Raw genomic sequence first — 19,847 nt, forward strand, 5'->3', positions numbered from 1 at the left:
CAAATTTATAAATAGGCCCTTCAAAGATAAGGAAACCATTAAACCTCTGACTTAAATGTCAATGCCAACAGAGAATCAAAAATACAACAAAAATAGAAAAAGGTAAAATAAAGGCAAAAAATTGCTTAAAAATGCAATCCAAAGTAAACAAGTCCAAAACTGAAAACCAATAGTAAAATCTAATAAGCAGTAATCTAATAAACAGTAGCGAACAATTTTGCAAACCAGAAAATGCTATACAATACTCATAAAAAGATTTTTATTTTATAAACTTCAGTGGTGGTCCTGAGGGATCTATCTGTTTCACCTAAATATAAAGAAGGAGGGCAGTGTGGTGTTATGGGTCCACAGCTCGTTGAGAAAAGGCCATTTTTAAATAAATAATCATTGTGCTCGCGGCTTAGTGAGGGGACGTTGGGCCATAGTGAGCCGCGGGGCGATCCGTAGGGTGTGGGCGTTTCTCACCTAGTGCACAGGTGAGGAACTGCCCACATTCATGATTGTCCCGCGGCTAATGCTGCAGCTGCTGTGGCCCTCGTCATTTTAAAAAGAAGGCGAGTCGGTTTTAGAGGGAAGAAAAGCGTTGGGAAGAGAGAGAATCGATCGGAGAGAAAGGAAAGGAGAGGACGGAGGTTACAGGGAGCGTGGAAGCAAGCGGTGCAGGAGAGAGACGGACACGCGGAGCGTGTGGTGAGGCAGCGATCGGCGCCGTGGGCAGCTGCGAGGAAGCTGGGTGTTAGGCCGACTCCCAGGTGTTTGTGTAGATGTCGCTCCGCTGAGCGATCTGGTAGCGGGAGTGACAAGGTGAAAGCGACGAGCCGCAGAAGGCCGTGGAAAGGCAGCGGAAGTCGGGAGGCTTGGTGGTGGAGTCCCCAATATGAGCGACCTGGCTATTGGGGTAATCAAGTCTCGGGGACTGGGATGAGTGCCATACCGAGCCAGGGATCGGGAGGTCTCCAGTCTCGGCGTGTGAAGTAGGAGGGCAGCTGCAGAGAGCGTCTTGCCTGCTGCTAAGCCCGTACGGGATAAGCAGGTGAGACGCATACAGAAAAGCACCGGATTTGTTTGTTGTTTTAAAGACTGCTTCCAGGAGAAGATTTTAACCTTCGTTTTTAAAGGATTGTTGTGTTTCTATTTATTGGTTTTACCCACGTTCGTTTTATGGATTATTTATTTAATGAACTGTGAAGAACTGCACTATTTATTGGAACACTGTTTTGATTTGTTGTCTGTTTTAATAAAAGCACTTTTGCACTTTCTACCTTCCCCTTGCTCAGTAATTTGCCTCCATTGACTAGCTCACTCGGTTACATTATCGACGGTGTTGGGTTCAAGGGTTCCCAAACAGCAAAGGGAGTGTGGAGCCAGAACCCACATCGTCACAGGCAGTCCCTCAGAATTGATGCCATGGTGGCCCTTGCCTCTTGAGATTCCACCCACAAAATAAGGAATATAGCAAGTAAAGAAATATGCACAATGCATATTTACAAAATAATATTTAAATGAAACAATATTAAATTATTATATAATAACAAAACACATTAAATATAATTATTAAAAATCAAACACTGGCTGTAACATAATAGCTTGGCTTATTGCTGTTTAGGGATTAATAGGCAATTGATGTAATTCTTTCAATGAGTTTATGTAATATTGCTGCATTCATATCCTTGTAAGTTGTTTGCAAGCTGAAAGTCATGCCATCAGGTAAATAGTTTATCGTGACAACAAGGAAGGCTCTGTGGGTAGTGGTAAGTGGCATTTGAGTAGTTTCTCAGCAAACTATCATGAGACAATTTAATTTTACCTCACTGAAGATATGTTTTCACAATAGTAATTCTGATCAGTATAGGTTCTAACATTTGGTATATATTTTTGGCTGAGGAGCCAGTGGTCCAAAGCTGTTATCTATGGGTTTGTGGTTGAATATCTGTAAGTCAGAATCTATCCCAAAAATGAAGATGTTTTAATACCATGTAGCTTTGGTGTTCCGGTACCATATAGTCAAATAGGCATGGAAAGGCATTTGCAACACAGCCTGGAAGCAGCCTAGGTAAATAGCCATTGTCTCTTCCAAATCTGCACCATACATTCATGAGAGCCCTATGCTACACCATTCCTAAATGACTTGATGTAGGTTGATGGAATTCCATAGAACTATACAAGTATAATCCTGTCTGAAAGTCACACTATGTTCTTTATCAATTCAACCCCCAAATGAGAGAAAGAGAGGTGAGCCAACGCTAGAGCAAATCATTAAAAAGAACAAAGAAGGGAGAAAATCCTTTTCCTTGATATAAATGCTTATTCTGAATTTATACTAATTAGATCTTGCAATATTTTTAAAAAGTTTTGAACAGATCCTTTAAGCAAGAATTTGTTTTTTTTCCAGTTTCAAATAGTATAGAATCTCAGCAGGTTGAGGTTCTTCCAGTTGAGCAAGATTAATTTACATGCTAGTAGTGTGGTATAGGCAATTACAATCAATTTGTCCTTCTCCACTTTAAGCCCATCTATGAGTACACCAAACACAGCTGTTAATGTGTAAGGCTGTCTGATTGGCATTCAAAGATTTTTTGTCCAAAATTCTGTTAATTTGGTGCACTTCCAAAATATGTGGCCCAGTGAAGCTGGAGCTAAATTGTAGCGTTCACAGGTGGGATCTTGCTCCGGATATGTTTTGGGCAATTTTAAACAAGATAAATGAGATTGATGAAACATTTTAAGTTGGATGATTGAATGCTTTGCAAATATGGAGCTGGAGTGTATTCTATGCATGACTGCCTTCCACTCTTTTATTAGGATACTAGCAAAATACCCACGCTTCGCAGCGGCGAAGTACTGCCTTAAAATTTTTATTAAGAAGAAAATTAAACCTTTTTAAACTGAGGGAAAATATGCCAATAATTATTTGTTAAGGATCTCTTTGTATATCACATTGTCAGTTCGGCCCTCCGAGTTGTAATTTGACCAAGCTGTGCACTGAGCTTACTCTTGAGCATGCAACTTACAGTTGGCCATGTGAACAGTAATCTTGTCTCAAATCTCACAGATTGGATTGCTGCTGTCATAATCGGTTTGAGTTTCATGGTTTGTTTCAATTACGACAGTATTTGCAGGATTTGTTGTGTTGAAGTGACATTCGGCATCTGTCAAGCATTGTGAGCACACAACCGGTTTCATTAATAAAATCACATCCAGCTTTTGAGAGTTTAAACATTCATAAACATCAAAGTGTCCACTACTGAAATCGCCACCTGTGATTCTAAGATGTTTAAGAGGCATTGGCGGTTGTCGAAAGGTGTAAAATATTTGGCCATTTCGGTACACTTGAAAGCGAGAACCGAACAATTCAGCAGCAGCCATCAACTCACATGCAGAACCATAGGTGAAGGGCTTAAGCATTTCATTCTTATAGTGCTCCTGTGTAGTATAATTATCTCCTGTACCGTCATCAGTCCACACCTTGAACCTGTCCCAGTCATTCAATACATACGACACAATGTTCCTCCGGATATCAAGAGTGAGCCTGATATGGCCGTGCAATATGTAACAAAGAGAATGGAAAAGGTAGGTGCCATCTCCGGGCATGGAAACCACTCGGTAAGTGACAGTTCTTTGATCGATAGTGATCACCTCGATAGACATGGTAATGGGGGTAGGGTTGGAATGATAAAGGAAATGGGTACCTGAGCAATGTAAAGTAAGTCTAAAATACCTATACAATAACTATAATTGTAATAAACAAACAATAAAACAGCGGAGAAGCCATGGATTAAACAAAAAGGCTGTAGTTATCAGTAGGGAGACGTGAATCCCGTGGCGAAGCAAGGAAGGGAATGTAGAGACCGGAGCGACGGACGGTCTTATATAGGCAGGCAGCCAACAACGTGGGAGGTGTTGGGATGGGGGACCCAACGCTACCTCACACAGTGACCGAGCTGCAGACTATAGACGTATATATGTACATAAGTAGGATTCAGTTAGCGTTGGGAACCCGTGTACCAAATTTCTTGAAGATGGGCCCATAAGTAACAAAGACTGTTGAAAAGTTCAATATGGCGGCCGACAGTGGCATCATACCACCAAAATAAGTACGCACATTGGTTTCGGTTAGCGCAGGGTAGCCACCTACCAAATTTCGTGAAGATGGGGCCATGAATAAGAAAGTTCAATATGGCGGACGTTGTTGACCGTTATCGACCGTTATGACCTTTACGTGTACAATTTCGAAATGAAACCTGCTTAACTTTTGTAAGTAAGCTGTAAGGAGTAAGCCTGCCAAATTTCAGCTTTCTACCTACATGGGAAGTTGGAGAATTAGTGATGAGTCAGTGAGTGAGTGAGTCAGTCAGTGAGTCAGTCAGTCAGTCAGTGAGGGCTTTGCCTTTTATTAGTATAGATTAAGCGAAATTATTATATATCATCTATATACAATCCCAGACATTTTGCAAAAATTAAATACTGTGTAGGTTTGACAGGGTATGAAAAGGTGATTATCATGTAAAGGTGTAACAGAAGTGCTTCCTACATTGGTTCCATATTCTGAGTGATTTATGAACAACTGGATTATTGGTATATTGATGATAATTTGTATTTACTGGGACACAAAGTGGGGCATAAAAAGAAGTACAGCTAAACGTATTTTATATAGCTTGTGCAGGGCCGGATTTAGATGAAAAGAGGTCCTAGGCTATTTCACTTATGAGGCCCTTTCACCTACCATTTTTAAGTTTGTAAATTACATGAGAGATAATAAAATACATCATTACTGTGATATATATCAATATGTTAATAAAATAACCATGAAAATATAAAATAAAGCACGCAATATACATTTTTAAATATACAAATTAAAACATATGTTAAGAACTTACCTAGAATTCCGCGAAATGAAGATATTGTCACAAAAAATTTTTCAATAGTCTATAAACACTTCACTAAAGTATTGAACCTACTGAACTCAAAAGGCGAGAATTAAATGATCGTGTACGCAATCCTAAAATAAGAATCTTTTCTAATAACATTAACACGTGTTTCATATTATCGAAGTAACACGAATATAACCGAACGTCGGGATATCAATAGGTCTGTTCGTTTGTCTGTTCCAATCTACACCAATCTGCACTTTATTTATGCAAGAACAAACCAGAGCTTAGTAGCATAAGGCACGTCAATATTTGCCATAGTAATCAGTGAACGTATGAACTATACTTTGGTGCAATCTAGTATATACAAACGAACAGACCCAATGAGCTGAACGCGTTGATCTTAACCAATACATTTTTATGTTTGTTTATTAGTCATATGTGTAGAATTTCTCCTTATTTTCGGTTCAGTGTTTTAGTGTTCACTGTTTTCAGAATACAGTAATCCCTCCTCAATCACAGGGGTTGCGGTGAAAATCCGCGAAGTAGAAACCATATGTTTGTATGGTTATTTTTATATATTTTAAGCCCTTATAAACTCTCCCATACTGTTTATAAATATTCCCCGCAGAGTTATACAGCAGAATCCCTTTGTATTCTCTTAGATATTAGGTAAGATTCATTGAAATTATGTATATAAACACACTGTTTATATACAGTAAAACCTAAATATTATTTTAAAAATAATTGAGCGACTCCGATATCACATATGTTACAGCCATTACGATAGACAGGCCACCAGCAATAAATACGTACAACGCAAGAAAAATAGTATACAGTAAATGTTTGTACAGTGACACTAAACGTACATACATGTACTAAGCACTGTAAGTAGAAAATTAATTATGGTTACTCACCAACAATGACACGGTGACTTGTCCGATAACAATGAGTTTAATTTTACTGCACAACAAAGGAGAGTGTTACAGCTCTTCCAAAGGAGCCACTTCAGGCGATTGTGTAGCACTGCCGTTGTTCTTCTTCTGGCAATCTTCAATGCAAATCCCTAAAGCAGATTCCATCCATACTACTGCTTTATTACATCCACTTACAACTCGTTTTGCACCCTGGTTAAAAGGACACTGCGGCCGTAGATCTTATATTCCTTTCCTACTTTTTAAATAAAAAGAATCATAGCCTTCAACAAATCCAAAACGTTTACCTTTTCGGCAATCGTTAACATCTTCCGTTTGCGCTTGGGCACGGCCCCTGAAGCAGTAGCAGATCGTTTTAGAGCCATAATGAAGGGCTTGAATATGCACAAAGATAAACACAAAAGAGCACAACTCTTTACACAGAGAAACACGTTGATGCTGAATGAGCGAGACGAGACTTCCTGGTTAACACTGCATTCAGCACGCAGAAACTTAACTGCGTGCTCTGATTGGTTAGCTTCTCAGTCAGGAGAACTTAACTGCATGCTCTGATTTGTTAGCTTCTCAATCATCCGCCAATAGTGTCCCTTGTATGAAATCAACTGGGCAAACCAACTGAGGAAACATGTACAGGAAGGAAAAAAGACACATTGTCCGCAGAACCCGCGAAGCAGCGAAATATCCGCGTTATATATTTAGTTATGCTTTCATATAAAATCCGCGATAGAGTGAAGCCGTGAAAGTCGAAGCGCGATATAGCGAAGGATTACTGTAGTGTAATTTTAATTTTGCTAACAATTTGAATGTAGGCCCCTCTTGATCTTGAGGCCCTAGGCTGAAGCCTAGTTAGCCTATAGGAAAATCCGCCCCTGAGCTTGTGTCATTTTCATTGTAAACACAAATCACACAATCTGAGCATAAAACAAAGTCATACACAACTTTAGGACATGAAAAAGGTGGTAACACTCTTGCCATAGTGACCTAGGGTGCTGTATTTTGTACGAAGAGCATGAACCAACTTTCTTTGAGTACTGAAGATTTGAGTGTTTCCTACTTTGACAATATTTTCAGATTCATTAACTTGTCAAGATAATTTGAAGGAAGACTTAATGAGGGCCTGAATTGCAAGTTGTAATGTTGTTTTTTTGATTGTCTCATTGTCCTCAGGTCTCCTGAGATTATTGTAAGCAAAAAGGAGTGGGTGATGAAAACACGAGGCAAGAAATATAGTTGAGGGGTTATTACTGTTACAGAAAAAGATTGCGTTACCAAAACCAAAACACTATAACTGAAATTAAAGTCAAAAGTCACAAATTGAGCCAAAAAAGCTAGTGCTAGGGCCTACTTGGATTTGAAGCTAACTACCTCTAAGAATTTGATAAAAACTGACACTGTATCCACTGAGGGACAGCGAATGCAGTGAACACCACCATATTAGAGTTTCCCTTTCTGTGACATCATACACATGAGCAAAATGGTCATGAGATGCTACTTGGAGCATCACATAAACAATAAGGACACGAAATTAAAAAAAAAAAAAAGGAAAATTGTCAAAATGAGTTAAAATCAAAAGTAGTCAAATAAGTAATCCTGAACCTAAAAAATCATGAAACAAAATACAGAATGCACTTGTTAGAATGTTAATTATCACACCAGTCTTAGTTTCATTTATTTATATTTTTCTTTAAACTATTAATATTTAGGAGTTTTAAAAAAGCTATTAAAGAAATACTCTAAAAATATGTATGTATACATTTTTAAATATCTATCTATATAATATATTGTGTTTTTGTTACATATTATGTTGCATTTTCCAACTATACTATATTTATAAATATTTGCAGAATTCTGGGTATATTAATGGAAGTGTATTATATATACTTATATGCAAATAAACTGAAAAACTGAATTGAATTTTCATTTTAGTGAATTTTAGTGAAGCCATATTAGGATCTGCACTCTGTGAGTGCTGGCCGACAACCTCTGGTAGCGTTTTCAATGTGTATTTAAACAAACTGATGATAACCATTTGTACATATCACACCTAGATTATACTGACTAGCCACTTTATTATGTAAACCTCCTCTTTCTACATTATCACTTAATTAGTAACAGCATCTCATGTGCAGTCCATGCTGTTTAAAGTGGGTAGGCAGTGACTAACAGAGCATGACTGTGTGCAGGGTTGTGAAAGGAAATAATCAAGAGATTTGCTAGACTTTGAGCAAAGTATGGTAGTGGGTACCAAATATGTCAACAGTAGGGATGTTAATGATTAATTATTGTTCAATTAACTTTTGTCCATCCATCCATCTGCTTTCACTAGCAAGCACAGGGCACAAAGGAGAAACTACACCTGGACAGAGCACCAGTCTATCGCAGGGGGAAAACACACACACCAATTTAATAACACCAATTCACCTAACCTGCATCTGCATATTTAGAGTTTAAAATGAACAATCACTTCTATCTAGATGCACTTTCACAAACTGCATAGAAAAACATTTTACTGTGATGATACAAGAATTAAAAACCCAATAAATCTGCACTCACACCAGACTTATAAAATATCTAATAACCAACATTGAAATAATATGCCACTGCAACCTTGCCTAGAAGGAAGCCATTTTTTGTTCAAGATAATGCTCAGTAAGCAATGGTGGATTTAATAACAAGAGGCTACCTGAGCATATACTGAACATATCCAGTGCTGTTGGATGTTCCCAGATGACAGCCTGGTAGTTAATTGACTGTGCATGTGGCTGGATCCCAAGCTCATCAATCTGCTCCTATTCCTAAACAAAATGCATGAAACATGTTCTGGTAATGTAAGGAGACAGATTGCAATGCTTTTTACTTTAATGAAACAAAAACTTTCCATGCAAAATGCAAACATAAAACCTAACATAATATACCATAAAATAAAATCTTCAAACCTATTAAATAAAACCCTTTAAAGAGAAAATTATTCTTGCATTGTTTTTCATGTTATTAAGTAGGATGTCTCTTTCTGATTGTGGAACGATTAATAATCTTTTAAGAGAGTCAGCTATCGACTATAAAATGTAATGAAGGTTTACTTCCCAAGCCAACATGAACAAATCAGAAGTAGGACATGCTTTAAGACAAGGCAGTGTCACTGGTGTTTTGAGAATGCGCCATTACACAAAAGACATCAAGCCACCAGCAGTCCGGTACTCGGAAAGAAACTATAGATCAAATGGAGACTGATACAATGTGTGCATTGTAAAAGATGAGTTACTCAGCTAAGGGCTGAGACCAACATTGGTGCCAAAAGGTGTATATCATAAGGTAAAGCATTATATGCATGGCAGTTTTAGGAGGGGAATTTTTTTGGTTATTTTTGGATAATTCTTTCAGGTTATTCATTGTTTTTGCCACCATATTCATGAAGTCATTCTGTGTTTCAAGTCATATTTTATGACATCTTCCAAATCATTGCTGCTGCAGGAAGCAGCAGAGGTTATGTTATCATATTGTGTGTGCCAAACCTAGCACATAGCCTATTGTGACTGAGACTTCCTACATGCACTGAAACACCATCACCACATTAAACATGTTTTCACAACTGCTGATTAGTTTCAGTGACCATGCACACTGAACAACGATGCGCTAACTAAAACCGATGACACATTATATGACTTCTAGCTGGAAAGGATGTCAAATTTAACAGCTGCAGTTACTGATCTCATCACCTGAGGATGTCAGATTGCACAGTCCTGTGACAACTTTCTAGGACTTTCCATGAAAAGACTTTACAAGTATGGCATACTCGCAAATTCTGCCTTCTTATTTTTTTTTCCTATTTCCAGTACATGAAACATGAGACACCAGACAGACAAGCCTCTCTTCTGTTTGTTAGGTCCAATGTGCCTGAATTCTTTATTTCTTGTAGCTGCATTCAATGTGTTGTACTTCCAGATAGGGTCTCATTGGTTCTCAACTCTCAAACACATAGAGCCTGTCTGTGAGATTTAAAACATTTTTCAGGGCCAGGAAACATTGTGTAATTTGTCAGGGCCTCAACTAATACACTTTGACCAGACTCATTAAAGTAAATAAGACAAATCATATTTAACCATTATATATTGTACTAGTTTCATTTTTGTAATGCCTGTTCTTCCTCAGAACACACCCCTTTTTCTGCCATCATCTTTTGCTGTTTATTTTTGGAGTTCTTTTATTTTGTAGTAATAGCATTACTTTTGCACTTTAACCTCTCATGGTTTTCCCCACTTGTTTTTTACGGTGACTTTGCCTTCATATTGTCCTTGTTTGCACTTTTCTGTCCTTTTTCCCCATACCTCAGTGTGTCTTGTCACCTATTATATGGTCAATGAAATTCCACACCAATTTTAGGTTTGTTATACTCACATCTAGATATGTCCTGATGTCCACATAAGTATCTAAGGGTCAAATTCCAATATCTCATAGATGTTATAGGCCGTTGCAGTATTCGTCCCACTGTGACTTTAAAATAACAGATTTCTAGTTTACAGCACTGTTCAAAATGAGCCAAAAGTCCGACAAAAAGGCCCTGAAAAGGGGAAATGCAGGCTAATGTCCACAAAACACTTGGTCTCACAGACTTGTCTAATAGACATCTCTAATAAGGTTGACTTCCAACACTATAAATTAGTTGTTTAAGACTAATATTAATTTGGGGTAAAATTCAGGCTTTTGTTAACATAAATGGAAGCTAATTCTATAATTGCTAAGTTCATTTTCTTAATGTGCCCAGACAATCTTTCGTGTCTGTTGAGGCAGCCTCAAACAAACTGCAAATTTCTGTATCATCAAATAAAGTTGGTAAAATCTACTGCTGTGTCCCCCACCATCTGGAAAGTTTCCTCCTCCTGACAACTGTGCATTGCCGGCATGGAATTACCAAATTGTAACAAGGGTGCCAGGCAGTCAATAGACCTGCACCTTATTTGAAACTGACAATGGCCTAGACCTATACCACACTTTTAACCACCCTTTTACACATCATCGCAGTCATACATTTTCTTAATGAGAGCAGCAGAAATAATGACAAAGATAATGACAAAGTGGGTGTCAATTACTGCAGTTGTCAGCCTCTGGAACCGTTCTATTTTATGGGCTTCTTAATGATCCATTTGGCTATAATTTTCCATTGCATGTGTGAAGAACAGACTTAAAAATGTCTGCGTCTGAACTATTACAAATGGAAGGTTCATTAGATAAAAGGGCTAGGCAATCTCAAAGTCAAGAATGGGGAACATTCAGCAACTAGGAAAGACTAATATAGCCGATAAATGAAGTACTATTTTAGGTGCAAGAGAGAATCATAGACTTACATGAGAGTGCACAATTCAGAAACCAAACCAATCAAGAAAAGATCCCTCACCAAAATAAACTTGAGCACATGCAAACAACTTTTTTTTTTGAAATCCCAAAGCTACAATAGTTCAAATGCCACGTCTCTGTCTTAAGTAGTCACCATGCTATGAAGTTACACGTCATGTTGATGGTAATCTAATGGTATTAATTGGCATAGAAATGATAATACAACAGACTGGCGAACATCAGAAAATACCACAAAATGGCAATACAAATGGTTAAAAAAACTCAAAACAATGTCAACCAGATGTCATTATTATAAATTGAATACCATGAAAGTCATTGAAAATTGCATGTTAAACACAAATAATAAAAATGTGGAAATGTCTCAAACACAGAACAAATAACTTTTACAACAGTGTGAGCTGGTTTTATAATTTGCAACTCTTTTTTTATTTTTCTTTCTCTTGGCTAAATGTATTTTCTCTCTTTTTCTTCTGGTTGGCATTTACAGAACACATAGAATTCAATTCTTGATTCATTTCTTGGTGCACTGTTGTTTTGTTTTCTTATGAGAACCATGATTTAGGGAGCATTTGTGTACAACTGCTATCTCCAGGGCAACCAGAAGTCACATCTGGTGATGTCACTGTCACAATGGTATAAAGGTCAGTGTTATAGACATTCTGGTTGTACAGGATTCTGGATTCAAACAAACCAAATTTGTGGTGGTAGTTATTCTGTGTTATTGACCTTCACAAATTGAAACTTGCATGTCTTCTTGTTGTTTGATTCTTTGTTTGTAAATTGGGCTTTATAGTTTCTTTTCATGTGCATTCGTATATAATGGGAAAAGCATCAACTGCGATCACCATGTCTGTCTGTCTATCCATCTGTCTAACTGCACGACACACCTCAGTTCCCAGTAGACTGATTTTGTTGAAATTTGGCATGCTTATTATTCAAGAAAATTTGTCATTAAAGTTTAATTTGCTTTGAGATATCTTGAATGCACCATGCTGTATAAAGTTGTGAAATTTCAAACCCTCCTATTGAAAAGCATTACAAAATATGTAACATCTACATTTGAACAGAGATACATTTGTTTGGAGAAAATTACTTTTAGAGAGGTCACTTTAACTTGTTTATTTTGTATATTTTCCCTTTTTACTCATAAAACACCCATTCCTGACAACTAAACATATTCGTAACAGAAACTTTATCAAACATGGGGAGATGTACACAAGCAAGCCTCTTGTACACCAGCTCACTTCTCCTGTTGCTTGAGATAAGTTAAATGTAAATGTGAAAAATTACAGGCAACTGTTGTTTTGGTAGAGATGAATGGAAGAGGAAATTAATTATGTAAGTGTCCCTCTACAAGTATAGAATGATCAAATATGTACTCATTAACTACATTATATTACAATAAAAACAATGTCATGGCTATATTATCTGCACATTATATTCATTGAAAATTTTTGTGACACTATAATGTATCAGCTAAGCTCCAGTCCAGTCCCTAAGTACTTGTAGCAATGCATCATTTCCACATCCACTATCTTAACAGTGACTAGGCATAGTGGCTCTTTGGTCAATGAAAGACAATAACTTGTTCCTTGGTTTTACTGATGTTAACTTGCAGACAATTGTCTTTGTGCCAAGAAACAATGTTTTCCACCTGACTCATACACTCTGTCTCATGTCCCTTACCAATACACCCCACTAGTGATGAAAAATCTGAGAATCTCTGCAAGTGACATGACCTTGTGTTATATTTATGATCTGAGGTGTACAGGGTGAACAGAAAAGATGAAAGGGCTGTTCCTTGCAGTGCTCCAATGTTCCTCACATCCACATCAGAGACTCTGTCCTTGAGCATTACAAACTGTGGTCTGACAGACAGATAGTCCTTTATCCAAGATACCATAGGCTAAAGATACTCCGGTTTGCATCCATATTACAAAAATATCCAGGTTGCATAATTTGTTGACTATATTTTGAGGCTGTACAAGTCAGTGTGGATTTGTGCAGCACCGTACTCTGTGATGGACTGGTGCCCTATCCAGGGTTTGGTTTACGCCTTGAAGCTTGTGAGTCCAGGATACACACTTCCTCTCTGTAGCCTTTTACTAGACTAAACAGAGAATGATTAAATAGCTGAGAGAAATTGTAAATATGGCCCGAGGAGTACAGAAAGAAGTACCATTCTCCAGTTAATTTTCAGTTATTTTTTTTCTACTCCACCTCTAATATACCAACCTAAAGACAATGCCTTCATCTCACATAGTGAAACTGCAGTGTTTGTATCATGAATATGGGTAGCTAAACATCAATTTAAAATTTTCTTATGGAGTCTGTTCTACATAGAAGGTATGAGTGGTACCTTAGGATAAAAGGAATGAGAGCACCATTCTGTTGTGGGGGAAATGATACATATACATTTTTCACGCTGCACAACGCAAAGAGAGCACCAAAGAGCTTCTTGCTTTACGGCTTCCTACAATTATTAGTTACACTATTGAAATAATTCACTCCTAGGATTTCTGAAATCCAGTTAAGTCCAAGGGTTTTGAGAGAGATTCGGGAGGCAAAAAGAATGGAAAGTAATTGCCCCTGATTGCAGAGCCAAGGTTGTTTCTTTTAAATGTTTTTTCGTGAGATCAATATGAGGAAAGGAAGAAGTAGAGGGCCATAAAAGTATGTCCTATTGTATTTTCTATCTTTTTCTTTTTTGTGTTTTTTATTTCACTCACATTGCCATTGTATATAGTATAGATAAAGTGAAAGAGTTCTGCAGATAAGTATCTGCTCCTCTTACAAAAAATAAAGTCAGCTTCCTCCAGCTGGATTCCATTTAAATGAACCGCAAGCCCCATGATTACAATGAACAGATTACTATTTTATTTTTCTGGCTTTTACAAATACCGTTCAGCTGCAGAGGCATGCGGCTGCTTGGCAGACTGTTTTTGTTCCCCCCAAGCTACACCTAAACACTTTGCCTTCAATGAGAAGCCATTATGATAGATAGCTCACCTGTCACCTCAGAACTCTTTCTTTTTTCACTGTGGGGTTTTCATTTGAGTTTGGTAGACAGGTGTCATCCCTGCTTTTCTCTGCTAATTGCTTCCCAGAAAACCTCTCAATTAATGAACCCATTCAAATGGAAAACCATTTCTTAAAAGTGCTACGTTATAAATGGGAGACCTGTACTAAAATCCATAGCTGGCCAAATATAAAATCAATACAAAGGCGCACTTAAAGGTTTAAATCATGTCAATTAATGGAAAGGTGCATCAGGACACCTTTTAAGAGTGTAATAATTAATGTAAATGACAAGACAGTAGTGGTCTGCAGCACAACAGCATAGAGCAGACTGTGACCACATTGGGCAGCTGTAATGTCTAATTCCCGAAATCAACTCTTCATGAAAAGGGTTTGACTGACCAGGGCAATTGGTGTCTTAGGATTAAATGATAAGTGTGCCCTAGAGGATAAACTGTGCATATCCATTCCTTAATTTTCTGAACCTGCATATTCCAATTCAGGAAACCTGGTCTCTGGCAACATTGGGAACAGCACAAGAAAAACCTTGGATGCAGTACCATTTAAACTGTGCTTATGAACACTCTAATTTGTAAGGCATATGTTGTACGATCAGATTGGCAGCTAGTGAATATTAAACAAATAACAGATACACATGTGTGCTTGTCTGCGTTCCTTACGATCTTTTGAACTTGTATGGTGACTATGCGTTTGCCTTTGCTTTTCCATCTTTGGTCAGGTCTATCTTATCTCAGGGCTTGTTGAGGTCCTGCTGGCTAGGATGTCAGATGGCCAGATATTATGAAGAACAGGTTTCTTCTGCTCTCAATTGACCAGACAGAGGCTATGGAACTCAAGTCCCCTCTAGTAAGAACACTATCTGTAAGAATTGTAGCTCTCTCACACTCAGGGTCTTCCCTTCTCTCTGCAGGAACTGCTGTGGTCATGTGAAGTGAAATATTTACCCTACACTTACAGTTTACCCTCAAACTCCATTTGGCCCATAAACGTTCTCTCTGTATGGTTGTCTTTCTCACTGCCATTTTAACTTGTCACTTGGTTAAATTTTGTAATTTTGTGGAAGAAAGTGGTGATTTTAACAGAATGTGCAGAGCAGACCAAGTTATCTTTTTTGCATAAAAGAATGGATCTAAATTGGTCATCAATGGGCTTAATGCTATTTTTATTATTGTCAAATATATTTATTTTATCTAATATTTTAGAAGTCAAGTCATACCAGAGTAAATGTAATCATCGTTTTTTTGCACATCTAATTTGAATGTTTTTGGTAACAGTATTATAAGCATACAAATGGTGAAAATAAATTGACCATCTGCCTTTTGATGATACATATGAGATACCAAAAGCACCAATGTCTAAATAACATCTGTAATAATTTTGACCAGTAACATTACTGTATATAACAGCAAATTGTAATTTGTGTATTTACAAAGTGCTATCTTTTTAGTTTTTCATGACTCATTAGAACATTAGAACACTCTAGAACAGGCCATTCAGCCCAACAAAGCTCGCCAGTCCTATCCACGTGTTTCCCTAAGAAAACATCAAGTCGAGTTTTGAAAGTCCCTAACGTCTTACTGTCTACCACATTACTTGGTAGCTTATTCTAAGTGTCTATCGTTCTTTGTGTAAAGAAAAACTTCCTAATGTTTGTGCGAAATTTACCCTTAACGAGTTTCCAACTGTGTCCCCGTGTTCTTGATGAACTCATTATAAAATACAAGTCTCGATCCACTGTACTAATTTCTTTCATAATTTGAAACACTTCAATCATGTCACTTCTTAATCTTCTTTTGCTTAAACTGTAAAGGCTCAGCTCTTTTAATCTTTCCTCATAATTCAACCCCTGTAGCCCTGGAATCAGCCTAGTCGCTCTTCTCTGGACCTTTTCTAGTGCTGCTTGTCCTTTTTTGTAGCCTGGAGACCAAAACTGCACACAGTACTCAAGATGAGGCCTCACCAGTGCATTATAAAGGTTGAGCAGAACCTCCTGTGACTTGTACTCCACAGATCGCGCTATATAACCGAACATTCTGTTAGCCTTCTTAATGGCTTCTGAACACTGTTGGGAAGTTGATAGCTTAGAGTCCACTATGACTCCTAAATCCTTCTCATAAGGTGTACTCTCGATTTTCCGACCGCCCATTGTGTATTCAAACCTAATATTTTTACTTCCTATGTGTAATACTTTACATTTAATGACATTAAATCTCATCTGCCACAAATCTGCCCAAGCCTGTATGCTATCCAAGTCCTTCTGTAATGATATAACGGATTCCAAATTATCTGCTAATCCACCTACCTTGGTATCATCTGCAGACTTAACCAGCTTGTTACTTATATTCCTGTCTAAATCATCAGCCCCAGCACTGACCCCTGCTGAACACCACTCTTAACATCGGCCAATTCTGATGAGGTTCCTCGCACCATCACCCCAGTCCGCTTCCTGTGTCTGAGCCAATTCTGCACCCATCTAAAAACATCACCCTGACCTCCCACTTCTTTTAACTTGATGCCCAACCTCTCATGTGGCACCTCATCAAATGCTTTCTGAAAGTCCAGATAAATAATATCATGTGCTCCACTCTGATCGTATGCTTTTGTTGCCTCCTCATAGAATTCGAACATGTTAGTAAAACACGACCTCCCTCTTCTGAACCCGTGCTGACTGTTCAGAATAACTCCTGTCCTTGCCATGTGTTGCTCAATCTTATCCTTAATAATTCCTTCCATTAATTTTCCTGTGATGCATGTTAAGCTTACTGGCCTATAGTTGCTTGGATCTGCCCTGTCACCCTTTTTATATAATGGGATGATATTTGCCATTTTCCAGTCCTTCGGAATCTCTCCAGTGCTCAGTGACTTCCTAAAAATATGTGTCAAATTGTTTCCCAGTGTGTGTGTTTCCGGTCTCTGAATCTACAAATGAGTCTGCCCTCAGTTAGATTATCTCCAAAATGCTAAAATGGCATCTTTCAATATTCCATGTTTATAGTGGTATTATGTGGTGTAGATACCAGTCACAAAGCAGCAGTTGGAAACTTTAGCAGTGACTGAGTTGGTGGCTCATGCATATCTGAGAAACGTGTGACCTTGGCCAATCCATACACATGTAGCAGCGGAGTGGTTGTAGATTTTGCATTTGTCGTTTTCACCTGTTAAAGTTGAAAGAGTGAACTGTAGTGATTACTGCGTTTTGATTGGTGAATCATCATTAGCAAGGATTTTCACAATGAAATCCTTGCACATTCATATGAGCCACAGAATTCCCAAGACAAGCATCAGCCATGCTCAAAGTTGTGACTGTGTGCATCTACTCGCCATACCTACTTCCAGGCCAACTGAGCTGTATAAACCCTAAAGGGTGCCCTTGGAACCCATCACAGTGGGCTTTTCTGGTATACCTTGTGGCAAAACAACACATTGCTCAAGAGACACTGTTAACTCCTGAAAACCTGAAGGCCGTGTGTAGAAAAAAGTAGAAAGTTTAAGAATGCTAGCAAGTAGGCTAAGGTAATCTGCCAAACTGTAGAGTAGTCTTACTTCATAGTGCCTATGCAAAAGAAACTTGAAAATTGCAATTTATTTTGTGGTTTTTCTTTGGTTCTTGAAGAATATTGAAGTAATAATGCAGAGAGTAGTGCAAGCATATTTATTGAACTAAAAGCCATTTTTATCTGTCATGATGAAACAATGTGGCTTGTTGAACCTTTTGCCGTTTATGCATACAGCTAAAGAGTATTTTTTTCTCTCATATCCATTTTTTGTGCTCCAAGAACAGGTGAAAAAGTCTTCACTTCATTTGACAGTTCAGACTTTAAAGGTCTGACATGCGACAACTGCTGATAGATATTTCATTTTTTTTATATGACTCACAGAATAACAGTGACCACTGGCATAAGGGGATAAGGCCTGTCCATTCCACTCTGGAGGAAAACAATTGATTTTACTAAGACAGGCTTCTCTTATCCTGATTCCGGATTATCAGGTTTGTTATTACTTCCTATATCCCTGCAATGGGACATAAAGGTGCAGAGCATGCACAGATGAGTATTCACTGGTTTTAACTTTACAAGACAAACCAGCTAGAGGTGCAGATAATGCAATTTTTACAATACATGGCCTATTTCAGTAGCACATATACATAGTCATATGGATAAAGACATCAAAGCAATGAAAAAATCTTACTGTTTAATTATTAGCCATTAGCCACACAGTACTGCCGCCTCATAAATGTAGCTTCCTGTGCTAGGATGTTATCTGTTTGGAGTCCGCAGATTCCTCCCATAGCTGCAACAGTTTTCATCCCTACAAAAAACATGTTGGTTAGGTTAATTGCCAATTCTAAATTGGCCTGTGTATGCAAAAGTGGTCACTGTGATAGACTGGCACCCTGTCCAGAGCTGTTTGCTGCCTTCATCCCAGTGCAGCCGCTAAAGGCTGTTACTGTAATCCTCAATTAAATTAAGTGTCTTTAAAATGTTATGTTGTTATTCATTTATTTTCTGTTCTGTTAGCTTGCTGTTCAAAGTGACAAACCCTGTCTTCAGAATTGTGTAGAAAATTAATGGATAGATAGATACTTAAAAGAATGTTTGAAAGTCCCGAGATGCATTCAATAAGATGTTTTTGAGAGGATCAGATGTTTTGATTGTCACCAACATGGAAAACTATTGTCTTGTCCAGTAATTCATTCATTTTTCAATCCTGATTATACTTACACAGAGTCAAAGAAGGCCAGGGCCTGTTCCAGCCGCTTGAGATAAAAGGCAGAAACCAAACAGAATTGCAGTCCATAACAGTCACACCTAACACACACATAGAAGTTTAAACTCTAGATGATGTGTTGCCACTTGAACAATACAGGACAAAATATCGCAATTATGTGAAAAGATTGCTCCTTCAAACTATTCATTAATCATTTGCACCTGTTTTTTGCTAATCATAACCAGTTTAAGAGATGAAAATCCATGGTTCATGTTCTTTTGCACTTGCTAATTGAATAATTCCTTCTAATAACAGTATATACAATTTTTGATTATTAACTTGTTATTCATATTAAATTAGGAACTAGTTTTGATAAAATGTGGATAGCGATGTAATAGACCAGCATTTAAAGAATGAAAATAATGCTTCACTGACTTTCAAGCTGCTCTCTTTCTCTCTTTGTCTGTGAATATATATCAGGGCTACCAGAGTGGGTAAATAGAGCCCAGTGTGGGACCCTCCATTCAAATCGTGAATTAAATTAAGTGGGTTTCAGAATATATGTAATGTATGTATGTACATTTTCAGTGCTCTGTTCAAAGCAATTGACCTTTATATTCATTCATATTAAAGTCTCAAGTTTTTTAAAACTCTTGTCTTGAATTTTATGTCCATGTGGGCTTTTCTCCAGGTACTCTGGTGTCTCTCCCAGATCCCAAACACATGCATCAAAATTTTTCAACTGTGGTGCACCAGCTCAATAGTGGTCCCCATCTCACTGATCGGTGGAGTAGCTTTCTTGAATATTAAGCCTGAATGAGAATTATAATTTAGCATTTTTAGTATTGGTAAATTGTGATTGGACACTGACACTGTCTTGTTCATAATCTGCTTCATGTTCATCACTCTCTCATAATTCTAGTTCTCAACTGCATCCATTGCACTC

The sequence above is a fragment of the Polypterus senegalus genome, chromosome 12 (assembly GCF_016835505.1).
Source record: "Polypterus senegalus isolate Bchr_013 chromosome 12, ASM1683550v1, whole genome shotgun sequence".
NCBI classification, from domain to species: Eukaryota; Metazoa; Chordata; class Cladistia; order Polypteriformes; family Polypteridae; genus Polypterus; species Polypterus senegalus.